At 31.1% G+C, this 15003-nt stretch overlaps 1 pseudogene; it reads left to right on the plus strand.

The window, feature by feature from the left end:
- Positions 1–10009: 10009 nt before the first annotated feature.
- Positions 10010–14542, plus strand: LOC114405484 (annotated as a pseudogene).
- The last annotated feature ends 461 nt before the right edge of the window (positions 14543–15003 follow it).

The following is a 15003-nucleotide window of genomic DNA, read 5'->3' on the forward strand; positions in this document are numbered from 1 at the left end:
CAACCCAAAAAAAACATTTGAACACACAGACTCTACCTATGAATTATGCAATGCACACAACTACTCAATTATTTTCAAAATCTCAATTGTATATATTTTTTTTTAAATATATTTTAACTCAGTGCGCCTCAAGTGATTAAACTCGTCGGGTTCCCACAGTGAATCCCATCACAACTCATCGCGCATTAACTCGTCGCCCTTAAAGGGTCTTACAGTTGTGTGATTACATAATTCATGGCTCAAAACTCAAAACATACAACATCTCAACAATCATGTAATTCACAATCCATTACGTATCAAATAATTATCACTTACACACAATCCCAATCACAATTTCATAATAAAATAATTTATCGCATCCCCTGCATCCTACACATATCATTCAATAGTAACATTTACTTAACAAAACAAAAATATAAATTAAATTGAAATATATTAATTCAACAAAATAAAATAAAAAAAACTTCTACAACAATTAATTTATAAAGTAACAAAAATAATCACTATGAAACAATAATTTCTATAACAACCTTGTTTTATTTATTCTTATTATTATTATTATTACACATCACAGTGAAGATGCATACTTAAAATACTCTAAGACAAAAATAATCCCAGTACCAACCCATTTTGTATACTTCCAAATGTTTCTTAATGCTCAAATAAATATATATTAAACTGCCATAGGAAATCTCAACAACAAAACACTGCCATGAGGAAACACATACAGGGCATTTCGCCAACAAGCTTGATATCTACTTTATATATATATATATATATATATATATATATATATATTATGTAATTTAAATCAGAAAATGCTGTATTCGATTAGCCGTTTATGAATTAATATTTCCAAATATTACATGTGTTACTGCACCTTAAAAAAAAGATTACATGTTGTAACCGTTTATCAATTAATATGAAGAAAAACATTAAGGCATTAAGTAAATTCTCTGCACCTTAAATTAAATGTATACCTGCTGTAATCCGTTACTAATTTAATATGCAGAAAAAAATATTAACATTTCAATATGTAGAAAACATTAACATGTGCTTCACTTCAACATATCAATTTTTTTTTATTGCTGCAGTTTTGTTATACTATTAAAACATTCGAAAGAAAGCAATTATATCTTTAGTAATAATGCTTACATGGCACAAAATAATGTAATTTAAATCAAATATATTATTTTCAATTAATAAAAAGAACCTCTACAACAATTAATTTGAGACGTAGCAAAAATAATTATTATTATGAAATAATTTTACACAATATTTAATTTATTATCATACATATATAACGGAAAAGAAATAAAATAATAATTTCACAATAGTATTTAATTTATTATATATATATATATATATATATATATAAAAGAAACGTGGTTTATAAAATTTGATTACAAACTAAAGGGAACACAATTATTTGGATCAAATTTTTCATTCCAATGATAACAATTCACTGACACATTCCAAAAAAAATAAATCACAAGCGTAAAATAACGGAAATCATACGCGTTAATATACAACAAGAAATCAAGTAATAACAATTGAAAATAAAAAAAAAAATTGATATACACCAAGAAAATATCATATCAATATACACTAACAGGATCATAGAATTTAATAATAATAGATATTACACTCAATTTAGCATAAGAATTATTCAATTTAAAAGAATCATGAATTAACATTTTATAAAAACAACCCAAAATACCCCAAAATTGATCCTCTAGAGATCCCTATACATGTTCCTTCTAATCCCCAAGCATGAATAACTCATCCCTTACCTCGATGTAGTCGCTCAAACGTTCTCCGTTAGCAATTGTGGTGTCTTTGGTGCTCTCTAGAGCTCCTCCTCCGGTTGTTCTGTTAGGGTTCTTGTGCGTCAGAAGAAGAAAAAGGAACAAAAGTGTTTTGTAAAAGTTGCTCTAGGTTAACATTTGGTTTATATAGTGAGAATTTATGACCTAATTACTTTTACTTATTTATTTATTAATTTATTAATTTTATTTTATAGGAAAACTTAAAAAAAAGATACGGCTGTTACATGTGATTGATCAGGTTGTGTCTCTCTTTAGCTCAAGTTTTTCGTATGTTACATGTTATTAGCATATGCATGAATTTCTAGTTTGGGTTAAGGGTAGATTTCTCTTAAGCTCTTATTCATAAATGACCCTAGGGTTGTGTACCTTAGTCTTTTTTCTGGAATAGGAACTGAGATTGATTGTGATCGCTGGTAAGAATTCTATATGCATAGCGAAAATCTAATTTGGTTTGGATTAAATAATTGAAGTAACTTCTCTGGAGATAAAGAGTGAACCAGTACAAAAATTGGTGTACATCTTCTCTTGATCTTATCTTTCTTTCTCATTGTATTCTTGATCAATTTGCTGAAAATTAAAGAAAACATCTTTTTGAATAAGAACTTTAACAAAATGATTTTGTGATAGGGGTGATTGATTAAATATTGGTTTTAACAAAAGTTTGTGATACGATCCTCGGAAAGAAAGTTTTCAAAACTCTGTTTTTTTGTTTGATTTGATTTAGAACCAATTCACCCCCCTCTTGGTTTGTGAGTTCCATCATATTTTTTTAATGGACTAGTTCAACTAGCCAAGATTTGAGGACTAAGTAGTCTGAATGATTTGACTAGTTCACCACCAATTATGCGGTTTTGAGACAAGTTTTAAGACTTCCAATTATATAGGCTAGACAGGATTGGCTAGAGGACCAATTTCCACCTTCACGATTAAAATTGAAACTATCCAGTTTTAAAAAAAATTGTTAACACTTAATACCTAGCAAATAGAGCACTTCTAGAAATAGGTGTCTCATGGCTATCAGTTATTTGGAAAACGACATATTATATATATATATATATCAAAATGACATCAATGGCATTATATAATAAAACAACTAACATATAAAAATATATCTCTTGGAAAATGTGGAATGTGATGACAATATCTCTTAGTCTTAGCAAAACAAAGAAAAACCAAATTTCCCAACCAAGAGAAAGAAAACAATAGAGAAGGTAAGAAAAAAGAAGAGAAAACAGAACATAAAAAAGAAGATGGGCCAATGAGATGCAAGAAATTCTGAAAAGCAATTATTTGAAGAAAATATCTATTTGGAATTTGGGATGACATGAGATTACACCTAAACAAAAAGAGTAGACCAACATACAGTCGCAGAGTACATCTAGCACAAATATGTGACATTAATAAATCAAAAGAACTAGCTGATAGCATATGATTATAGTGTGCAATAAAGCAACGATAGCAACAAAAGCATTAGCCCACTAGGTGAGGTCGGCTATATGAATCACATGACACCATTTGGGTCGATTCAAATACTTAACTCATTCCTACCATGATGTGCTCTGACTAAATTTTCTAATAAATCAATTGATGTCTTCTGAGGAATAAGAAGCAAGTATCTCATTTGCTTGATTGACATTGGAAATCTCTGGAGGATCTTTATCATCAAATAAGCTATCCAGAGAATCAGAAGACTATGAATTTGATTTTTGAAGATCCTAAATGATTACAAAGCAAATTGAAAAGGAAGTTAAAAGTTTTACATAAACCATTTATAGAATTAATTCTTTAAAAAGTGAACACATGCAAACATTTGCAGAAGTAGAATATGTCTTGGCACCAACACAAAATAAAGAAGCAAATTGCACAATTTGGAATTATTACACACAATTCTTTTAGGATCCTTTGCTTAGAACATCTGGTTATAAATTCATTTATTAACAATCAGTGCTATTAACAAAATAATTTAAAGAGATGATGAATAAATGTAGGAGAAGCATGGAAAGAAAGCTATATATAAACTAAAACTACAAACAAATAAAGAATTAGGGGCATTGTAATCTCATCAGTCAATCACTTCAAATATCTAATAGTTATCTCCTGTCTAACAAAATAATTCACATTATGCAAACAAGAATATGTTGCACTGAGCACCTTTACATTCCAAATTCTAACTCTAGGAGCGAAAAATACCACTAACATTACGTAAAATAAGTCATATAGCAAGCTAAATCCTTAATTTTCCAGCAGTAGGAAAGGAAAGGATAGTCAACACTCAACACTTGAATAAATTAATCAACTAAAAAAGGTCAAATTCTCATTATACCTTTAAAATTTAACCCATACAGTCAGTAAATAGAACTAAAATTTCTAGCCTAAGAGGTTTAAAATTGGGAAGGAGGGGTAAAGGAAGCCACCAAGTTACCTCTTTTGAGTGACCATCAGAATAGAAATTTGGGGGCACTTCTACCCTTGCTTGTTTTATGAGAACCACCCAAAAAATTAGATGAGTCACAATTGGATTGATGAGCATAATCAATTGGGAATAATAGTCATCGATCAAAATATTAAGTCCAAAGTTTAGAAAGCATATTGGCAACAATATTAACATATGAAGGGAGAAAATAGAGCTATTGAGTATCATTGCAAATTTCTAATCATTCAAAAAAAGTCATAGAATGAAGCAGTATTTTATCGTTGTTCCAACTCCATGTAAAATATATATAGCTTATGAAGTATTTTACTATCTAGTACTGCAAATTGACAAAAAAAAATGCTAGTTTGTCCTTTATTCATCAATATAAAATATAGTGAAGGGTGAGTCAAGAACATATCATATTGGAGTAAATGTTTATTTTGGTTCTCTAAAGATATACCCACTATTTACAATTTACAAATGTCTGCATTATCCTATCCAAACTCCTAATCCTATTGTGTAGAACTTTAGATTCGAAACCCTTGCTCCAACTCCACAAGACTTCGAGGAGAAATCAACATAAATAGAAAAACATTTGAACATTACAACTATTGTTCATCATGGTAACTAGATATAATCCCAATAAATCAACATAAATATAGTCAATATTTTTAAAAAAACATAAATAAGAAAAAGCAGAAACACATAAATAACAACAAGAAGAAGTGGAAGAAAACCACAACAGCCTTCAATGCTCCAGCCTCATTCTATTTAAAGTGATCGTCATTGAGACCCAACTCCTTGTAAAACACATCATAATAGAATCCCTAAACAAAAACATTCACTTGTAATAACTAATATAGTGCATTAGTGCTCAATGGTAGTTCACCAAAACGTCTAAGGAATGACACTCGCTATCATCACTATCTATTGTCACACAACCATAAGTAAGTTCATAGAGTTAAAAGTCAACAAAGCCCCAAGGAAAATGCAAGAGAGGGGTTCGTTCATACCTTTTAATGATGCTTCAACAGTGGTAGAGGGGTTCACACTTGGACGTCGACAGTGACACAATGGTGATGAGAACACGAAGATAGTGAAAGAGATGTAAAGGGACAGCGAGAGCAAGATAGGTAAGGGCAAGGCACGTGAGACCTCGAGTTGACTTGACAATCAACTTTTAATTTTTAGATTGATCAATACAACAACGGTTTTCCTAAACTGTCTTTAAACTCGTACTATCTACGATGATTTTCACCAAAACCACCGTTGTATTGAATGTCTTTACGACGGTTTTCAGTAAAACCATCGTTAGTGCATCCAATAATTTACAAAATTGCCACCGGCCAAGATTTGAAAACGGTTTTGGTACAACCATTGTGCTCCCTGAGTTGTAAAAAGCTTTATTTGTAGTTGTGACACTAATTCAAGAGATTAATAGTGGAATCAACGCTTAGGGAATTAAGGTTTGAATAATTTTATGGGCTGATGATAACTATATATTAATTGAATAGAAATAGTTAATGACTGCATGTAAGGAACGTCTAATGAAGTTTAATCCCAACAGTTCCTTCCATTCATTTAGACCATGTTTTTTGCACACACTATGTGTTCGAAAAATATTCTTAAAATCCAAATTCTCTTTCTTTACTCTTTTACTTTATGCATTTTTCATTTAATTTTGGTTACTTAATTTCTTAATTCTCCTAGTCTATTAAATCTTTTATAATATATAAATTCTAAGCTACATAACCATACACTGTCATGTCTCTCTACCAATTTTTGCCACATCAACATAATTGTTTGTGTCATTTCCTCTATAATTCTTAATTTTCACTCTTCATGTTCTTCTTCCATATTCATTTATGTGTGATTTATCTGTTCAATTTTAAATTTCATCTTCAGTTTAGTATTCATGATTACCTTTTATTGTAATTCATGACTGAGTTTCAACAATTATAGGAAATTAAAGACAAAAAAGAGACAACAACATATTAAACATGAAGATAGTCACAATGTATTGTTGTATGAGCTATATCAGGACGGTAAGAGCTGCATTAGGAGGGGAAAACAAAAAATGTGAAGAAGTTGGTTTCACACCCTAACCAGCCAAAATATTAGTTGCGGTAATGGCTTTATGAGAAACCTAGGAGTAAAATACAATCTATTGTCGCCACAGTGAGTTATGAATCTGCCCAACAATCCCACAATGCTCATGAAGATTAACGATGTTATCCATGGAAATCATATTCTACCGATCCAATGCAGCAGGCACCCTCCAATGATCCGAATCCTAGCAAAATTGTAAATCTCTCCTTGCCAATTTAGACATAAATTAACCTGTGGAAGGTTCTATTCTTGCTCTTCTATCATGGATGCTCTAAACTGCACTTTTCACTTGATATCACAATCCTCACTAAAAAGGAAGGTGATATCCGTTCTTTCTCTTATTCCACTCTTCACAATTTTAAGTTTGTCTTGATCCATAATTAGGAGACCTCTTTGTAAAAAGAAATCTTCTTTCTTGTAACTCTCTTGCATGTGTTGATTTCTCATATTAAGTCTCTAAGTGGTATTACTGAAAAGAAGGAGCATGCCTTACTTACCACCTATAGGAGGTAGAACAAATTAACACAACTAAGAGGATTAAAGCACACAAGCAGAATTTACTTATATGACTCCTCTTTGCAAATTGCATGAGTATGATCATGTGTTTTGTTACAAAGTATTGTTTAAGAATGATAATTAAACTCTTTGAAACCATAAAATTAATCAGTCGAAAACAAATCCATATAATCAAAATATCTCTAAATCCAATTTGATCTGAGTCTCATATTGGTGATATTTTTTCACTTTGATTTGCACATGATAATTAGCTAATGGGTTCATATTTGCACCAAAATCATTATTAAATTATTTGACAAAATCAAACACCAGATCTATATATATTAAATTGTTTGTCACAAGAATAACTCCAGTTGAAGAAACTGTAATTATTAATGGATGGTGAGGGATTAGAGTATGAAGCTTATACTGTTTTCTAGCTACGGAATATGTTGTTTATTTGATATTTATTGAATTGCTCTGTTTCAAAGTGTTGCTATAATCAAAATTCAATTTCTTACCGCAGAGATATTACCATTTTCTTGTACAAAACTATTGTAATTTTTTTTGTTTTTACATACCAACACTTGCAATGATCAAATAATGATCATATATATGTGCTAAGAATTTTTTTTGGAAAATTTAACTGTTTCATTATGGCAACTATTTAATTCAATTATTCACATGTGGATTATCATAATTACCTTATTTGATGTCGTAGGCAAGTCCAATGGAACTTACATCAAGCAATATGGATGGGTATCAACATGCCATCAAGGGATATAAGATGATTTTGACCATGCCCTCTCACACAAGCTTGGAAACAAGGGTGACCATGACAGATGGAGCTGAACTAATCCTAACTAATCCAATCAAAGGAATGGGAGGAATAGCAAACAACACTTATAAACTTTAGGAATTCAACAACATAAATCCTCTCATGCGACAATTTCCAAACCCAACCAATACTCAGGTTACTTGAACTGTTGAACCTAAACTATTATTTCTGTTTGATATCTCTTACTAGGAGAAAGAAAATCTTTAAAACTGTGTATACTTGTACTGCAGTAATGCTTGGTTGCCCTTATGATTAATAATATATACTTTTCTTTTCTACTTACAAAGGATGGTGGTCAAAGTCTATTCTAAATTAAGAGTATTGGTATTAGCAGCCCAAACAAGAATTTCCCTGCATAAACAGAGTAGATAATTAGGCTTATCCAACCGCATTGATATCCCTAGGCCATTGATAATGTCCTTTTATAGAAATGAAACGTTATTGTATGATTTCACATATATTAAAAATCATGTATACACAGAATTAGGAAAACTTTAAATATGCTATGGAGGATACACGATTTTTACAAAAAAAAAAAAAAAGAGTTTAATTTGCTATAACTCGCGTGTGAATAAATAAAATTTAAAATATGCTATAACTCTTTATTTTTATAAGAAAACTCCGATTACTTGAAAAAAAAAGAAGAGGAAACCTCTGATTCTTCTCTAGATTTGGTTATTCATCTTAAATACGAAAGCCCACATGATTTCTTTTATTTAAAAATAACCCAAATGCATGCCATAGTTCAGTGTGAATTTAATTTAGCCACTTAATATTACCATTAAGATTATTTAATTTTAAATTCTAACGATTATTTTGTTTTGGTTTCAGCTTAATCAATTTACATTCATCTCCCTTATAAATGTGCTAAAATTAATCAACTTTTAAACCAAAAAGATGTGTAACTGTCAACTTAAATATAATTTTAAGAATCAGTTACAAATTAAAATTAATCACTACGTACAAAAATAAATTATATAATTAATAATAATTGCATACTATTCATATTTTCTTACACTAACATACTATTAAAATTAAGTATCTTAATTATAAATTAATAATAAAAAAATATCTGCTACTTAAATATTGATTGAAATAATGAGTTTTTCTTATATTTATTTTGTGAAGAGATGCAATAGTTAGTTACCTTATACAATATACTAGCTCATAAAAAAAAACCTTATACAATATACTAATTGTATCATCTCAATCTCAACACAACAAATTGTAACAACTTTATAAAATTAATAGCAAAATACCACTAAGGCATTATTATATCTCTAAAGGAAATATATAATTCACGACAATATGACAATGATTTTATTTAGACTTTTAAAAGTCTATTTTCATAGAGTTGAATATTAATTAAGCAATGCCTATTTGAGTGGGTGTCATGAAGCTTAATTGAATATTATTTACTATGTTACAAAACATTTATTTTGCTTAGCTTCCCCTTTTATTCCTGAAATCTCTACCCTTCATAATTTCCCTTATTTATATAAATTCCATTTGATTTTACCTATCAAAAGTTGCTTTATTCTTTCATATCATTGCAATGTATCACCAACACAACAACCACTATAATTTGCAAACCTTTTTAAAAACAGTAACCAATTCTAGCAACAACTTTTTTCACTCAAATTTCTATAAATTTACGAGACAAGATTTATTTATTTATATAATTCTAATTCTAATCATACAATTTACATATTTCTTAATCTATGCATTGCACGCGTCAATATCTAATTTACTATTAATTATTTAATTATTGCACAAATTCTTGTGAAAACCATACTTATTATTATGTTACTCGAGTAATTCGATACTTTTGTCAAAATCTCAATTTCATCATGACTCACAAATATAGGTTGAGTAAATTTTTTTCTTGAAGTATGATTGATTACTCAACTAATTTCGTCAAGCTTGTAATGAGCATGATAACTTGTTTTTTTTTGTATTTATTTTATTTTCTAATGTTTTAAAGTTATATGAAGTATTATTTAATGTTGTTTTGAAATATCTATACTACTGCACCTACATTTTACTAACCATATTTTTCTTTAAAATGCAAGTATACTAAACTACATTTTATGAAAATGTGTGAAAGTCTATGAATTCAAGTGTTGGTCCCTGATATCTATATAATGACAAATGTATGACATTGATTTAACCGCTCTTGTATAGTCAGATTACATCAAGAACTTTGTATTGATAAGGCTAGTGAAATGTTTTCCTAAGATTTTAAGAATCAAGTAATTTTTAATTCACCACAGTCATACTGGGTTGACCACCGCCAAATGTTGATTTTTACGAATTTTTCTAAGGATGACCATGCTTCCTTTAGCACTGTCACGCGTGAGATCTTACGAGAAGTTCACCACGGCCGTGATCAACGGGACACTGCAGTTACTTAAAAAAGTTTGTCATGTAAATAGTGGGATTTAAAACAAACACCCCATTTTTTTCCTCTAAAGTGTGGTTTTGGGATTTCAAGGGAGAAGAGCACATGTAGTTACGAAGGAGCGTGAAGATCGCAACAAATATATTTGGACCTGATTAGTCTAAAACCTAATTGGTTATGTGTGATTAATTGATCTAGAAAGAGATTACTTTACACCAACATGTATGACCAAACTTGATGGATAATTTCTAATGTATTAACTTGATTGGTAATCATCCCTGAGATTAAGAATTTATTCCTTAACCTAAATTAATATTTCTACGAACAATTGAATATTGATTTAGGATAGGGAACATTATTAGACCTAGATCAAAGGTTTGCAATTGAATTAGGGGAATACAAATGATGGATTTAATTGAGGATTCATCGGAATTGAATTGGGAAAAGAGGTTATGTGTGAATTCATAATCCTAGACTTTTCTTTATAATTATTTCTCACAAAGTTCTTTTGCTTTAATTCTTCTTTTTGTTAAAGAGTAATATTGATTAAAAAAATATCTTTCTTAAGTTGATAAAACTCAAATTGTCTAGTTATTGATAAATTGATAATTTGGAAATGCAACTGATCTTCTGGGTTTGATACCTAGACGTAGACTTACGTCTACTGTTACTATTGTGTAGGTTTTTGGCTCAAGTGCTTATGAAGTTGAGTTTAGAAGTCTTGCAGCTGCAGCTTCAGATATCCTCTGCTTCAATCTCTTCGTCAAGGGTTAAATGTTTAGTTGCCCTTCATTCAAGGACAAAACATATGAAGCTTGACATATTTTATGGGGTGAGATAATTATGTTGAAAATATTTTGCGATAATCTGAGTTTGTATTCTATAAATGGTTTAATCTATGTAAGTATCCAATATTCTAAGTTGTATTCTCTTGACACATGTTTTGTAGTTATTTCTTTGTCTCACAAGGTTATCTTTTCATCTCATTTTAAGTTACTCGCCCCTTCTCACCTTTTCCCCACAAATATTACACATATATTGGTTTATATTCATGTGTTAGTGCCAATGTCTAAAATCTAATATAATAAACATCATAATTTGTTTCAGATTATGGTTTCACCGAAGAAAATATGAATGATAAAGGCTACGGATTCCAGAACTCATCTATATGTTTGTAAGGAAATTAAGTGTTACTGATTTAAGAATCAATTACTATATTTCCTTTTCCATTCTAATATGTTTTTGGTTCCTTTGATATGCTTGCAGATTTTGCACATTAGATTTTTTTTATTCCCTGTGATTAATTTAGCTTATTAAAGTTTGAGCCTTGAATTCTAATAGCTGGTCGAGATGGTTAATACTAGCATAACATATTCTCCTTTTGTTGATCGTATTATTGAAAAATATCATTTTTCAACTAGGATAATGTTTCTCATGTTACTTTTATGAACATTCAGGGTGGTCAATATTGGGGTAGCTTCTCTACTGATTGAAGCAACCACTGCTATATTTGTTGAAGTTGGTGCTAGCAAAGCAACCAGGATGATGACTGTATGTTTTGTTTTTCTTGCTTGAATGTTAAAGAAATCACTAATTTGTGGGCAAAGGTTCCTAAGTTAACTTTTGAGTAGGATGGAAAAGGGAGGGTAATATGATATAGAATTTCTTTGAGGAATTTTTTGTAGGTATGCCGGTAACATTATGTTTATATATATAATTTTTTTCCTTCAAATATTGCTTTCAATGTTTTTACTATTGGTTTTTGTTTTTGGTTTAATTTAGATTGAAGCATCTTCTAAGTATTCCATTGTTCACAAACTAAGCAACAACATCACTTCTTGCTTGTCATCAATTGAATTAGAAAAATTCTTAATGAGAACATCTAGCTAGGATAAAGTTTTTGATCTCTTAGATACACATGTTAGTGATTTTTCATGTTTTAGTTTGTTGTTCCATTGTCACTCATAATTAGTTGACAATTAGGCATGACAATGAAACCCTTACCTGTGGGTATCCACCCAAATCCGTCCCGATTTTGATGGGGAATACTCGAGTTGATCGGGTACGGGTTCGGATTCGGGGATTATCCAACTTTTTTAATTGCGGTTGGGATCGGGGATAGGGATGTCATTACCCGTCTATACCCATTTCCGTACCCACCCTGATGATGAAATTATTAAAATTTTATTAGTTACTTGTTAATTTTTTTTATAATTTTTACATAATTTAAGATTCTTTTCTTGATATTTTTGTATACAAATGCGCTGCAAATACAAATAGTTAAAAATAAATGTGTAACAATCAATTTTTTTTAAATCAGATTTTTAATATAATTTTTTTTATAAAAAAAAACTTTTTTACAAATTTGAATCGGGGACGGGATTGGGACGGTGATACCCGATACAAGACGTGTGCGGGGATGGGGTAACAAATTTTAACCCATCGGATATTGGGGATGGGGACGGGTACGAGTATACGTTGGGGAGTTGGGATCGGGGACTGGGGAGACTATACCCATCCCTACCCCACCCCGTTATCATGTCTATTGACAATCAATAGTATTGTTGTTAATCTTGCTGACATCTTACTAGGTTTCTAAAAAACAAACAACAACAAAGCCTTATCCTTATTGGATTTCTTAGTAAAATCTTTTATTTTAAATCTCAAGGGACTAGATATTGTAATTCCTTTTGATAAGACCAAATTATTGCATAAAATTCCACAAATGACATGGACAATACAGTCCAGGTCTCCTTTGCTAGACCAAGCCTTCATATTTAAAGTCTTTTTCTTTTCAAAATTCACCCTCACAGAAACTAAGAATGTTGAACCTAGAGAAAGGTCCTACTTGCTTCTTAGAAACTCCAGTTTTATAAACAAATTATATATTTTATAGTCCCTTCGTCTTGTTATAATTGTTGCGTAAGAGAAAAAAATTTGTTCCAAAATAATTGTCATTTTAGTTTTTCAATATAACATTAATTATCTTTTTCCACTTATATCCTTATAATATTAGTGGTGAAAAACAAAATTATAAATGAATTGATGATAATATAAGGTTAATTTCACTACTAGAAAAATATGTTTTTACAACGTTGATTAACATCAGTTGATAAAAAAACCGTCTTAGAAAGAAACACAGTGACATTTTTACAAATAAATACAATCGTTTTATAACAATTTTGTGAAAACCGTCTTAGAAACTATAATTCTACGACGGTTCTGTGAAAATCTTCTTAGAATGGTTGTCATTCCACAACAATTTTTCAAAAACCGTCTTAGAAGACAATCATTCTAAGCCGTTTTTATTACAAAAATCCGTTGTTTTTAATATTTGATGTCTCGCTCTTTGTATTCTCACTCTCCGACTCCCCATCTAGGGTTCCCAAGCCATCACGAGAAGGAGCAAGGCCACTTCTCCATCAATGCTTCGAAGACCAGATCCACCGCCTCTACAAGAAGGTCTCCCTCTACTTACATTCCCTACCTTCCATTGAAGACACTGACTTCACCAACCTCATCACTGGCAAGAAGCAAAATGACATTGTCTTCTGCTTAGGCCCCAACCAAACCATCAAAGACCACTTTCTCGAAGCCACACTCTTTTGGCTCAACCAAACCAGAACCTTTGTTCTCAAGATCAGAAAGGTGAACAAGCGTCAAATCCTTTGTCCTTACTTTCAGCACATTCACGTTGTTGCCAAAAAAATCAACCAACAAGGGAAGCACGACTTGTGCTTTTTCATGAACAACGCCCATGTCTTTGGACACCATTGCCATGGAACCGGATCTCAAAACCAAGGTCAAGTCAGATCTTGAATCGTTCCTTAGAGGCAAGCAGTACTATCACCGCTTCGACTGCATCTAAAAACAAAGCTTCCTCTTCTACGATTCCTCCAACATCGAAAAATCGAGCTTTGACTCTGCCATGGCAATTTCCTTTCTTACGATGTTTACGACATTGACCTCTACAAAATCCCTAGCGATTCAGATTTGAAATCACTCCTCCTCCAATCGATGCTGAAGTCAATGGTGGTGATCGAGGACCTAGAACGATTCCTCGCGAACAAAATGATGAGAACAAGCGCATCAGGGATATTGAACTTCATGGACAGGCTTTTAATCTGGTGTTGCACTGAAGAAAGGGTTATGGTGTTCACGATGAACATGAAGGAGCATGTTGACCCGAACCTACTTCATTCGGGTCGGGTCATCGTGCATATTGATTTCCGCTTTATGATTTTTCAGCGTTTAAAACAGATGGTGATGGGAGGGGGTGTGACTTGATCGGACGATAGATAGAGGATGATGAAATGGATGAAGTTGATGGATTGTGTGCTGTGAGGGTCTCCATACAATTAAGGATTTGTGAAGACTGTACGATTTTTTCAGGTTCAGGGTTATTAGAAGATCTTTGTCGTCCAATGAATTGCCATCATTGTTCTATGTTACACTTACAAGAGGTATTTTCCTTTTCATTTTTTTTGGTCTTGAAAGTTCTTTAGTCTTTATTCTATTCAATTTTGCTAAACAAACTAATAAAATCTTTACATTCATAAAAGTAAATTTGAGATTTTGGAAACTAATAATTATATTCCTTTTTTAATTGAATCTCGTCATTTTTTCCCCTTTATCTCCAACACTTTTCTATCATCCCAATACCTTATTTTTTTCTGCACATAGATACATGTGTGCTCATATTATATTCTAGCTTATTTGAATTTGTAATTACTTGCATTTCTCTTTTGATACTCTTTGCTTAAAATGCAGAGCAATATATTTATTTCTGTAGACTGGGAAACGTGGTTTTGGAATTGTGGTGGCTAAAGATATCAAGGTTGGGGAGTTTGTCATTGAATATGTTGGAGAAGGTTATAATGAATTGTTTCTTGAGGGTTTTTTTTTTATTATTATTATA

This window comes from Glycine soja, chromosome 1, assembly GCF_004193775.1.
Source record: "Glycine soja cultivar W05 chromosome 1, ASM419377v2, whole genome shotgun sequence".
NCBI classification, from domain to species: domain Eukaryota; kingdom Viridiplantae; phylum Streptophyta; class Magnoliopsida; order Fabales; family Fabaceae; genus Glycine; species Glycine soja.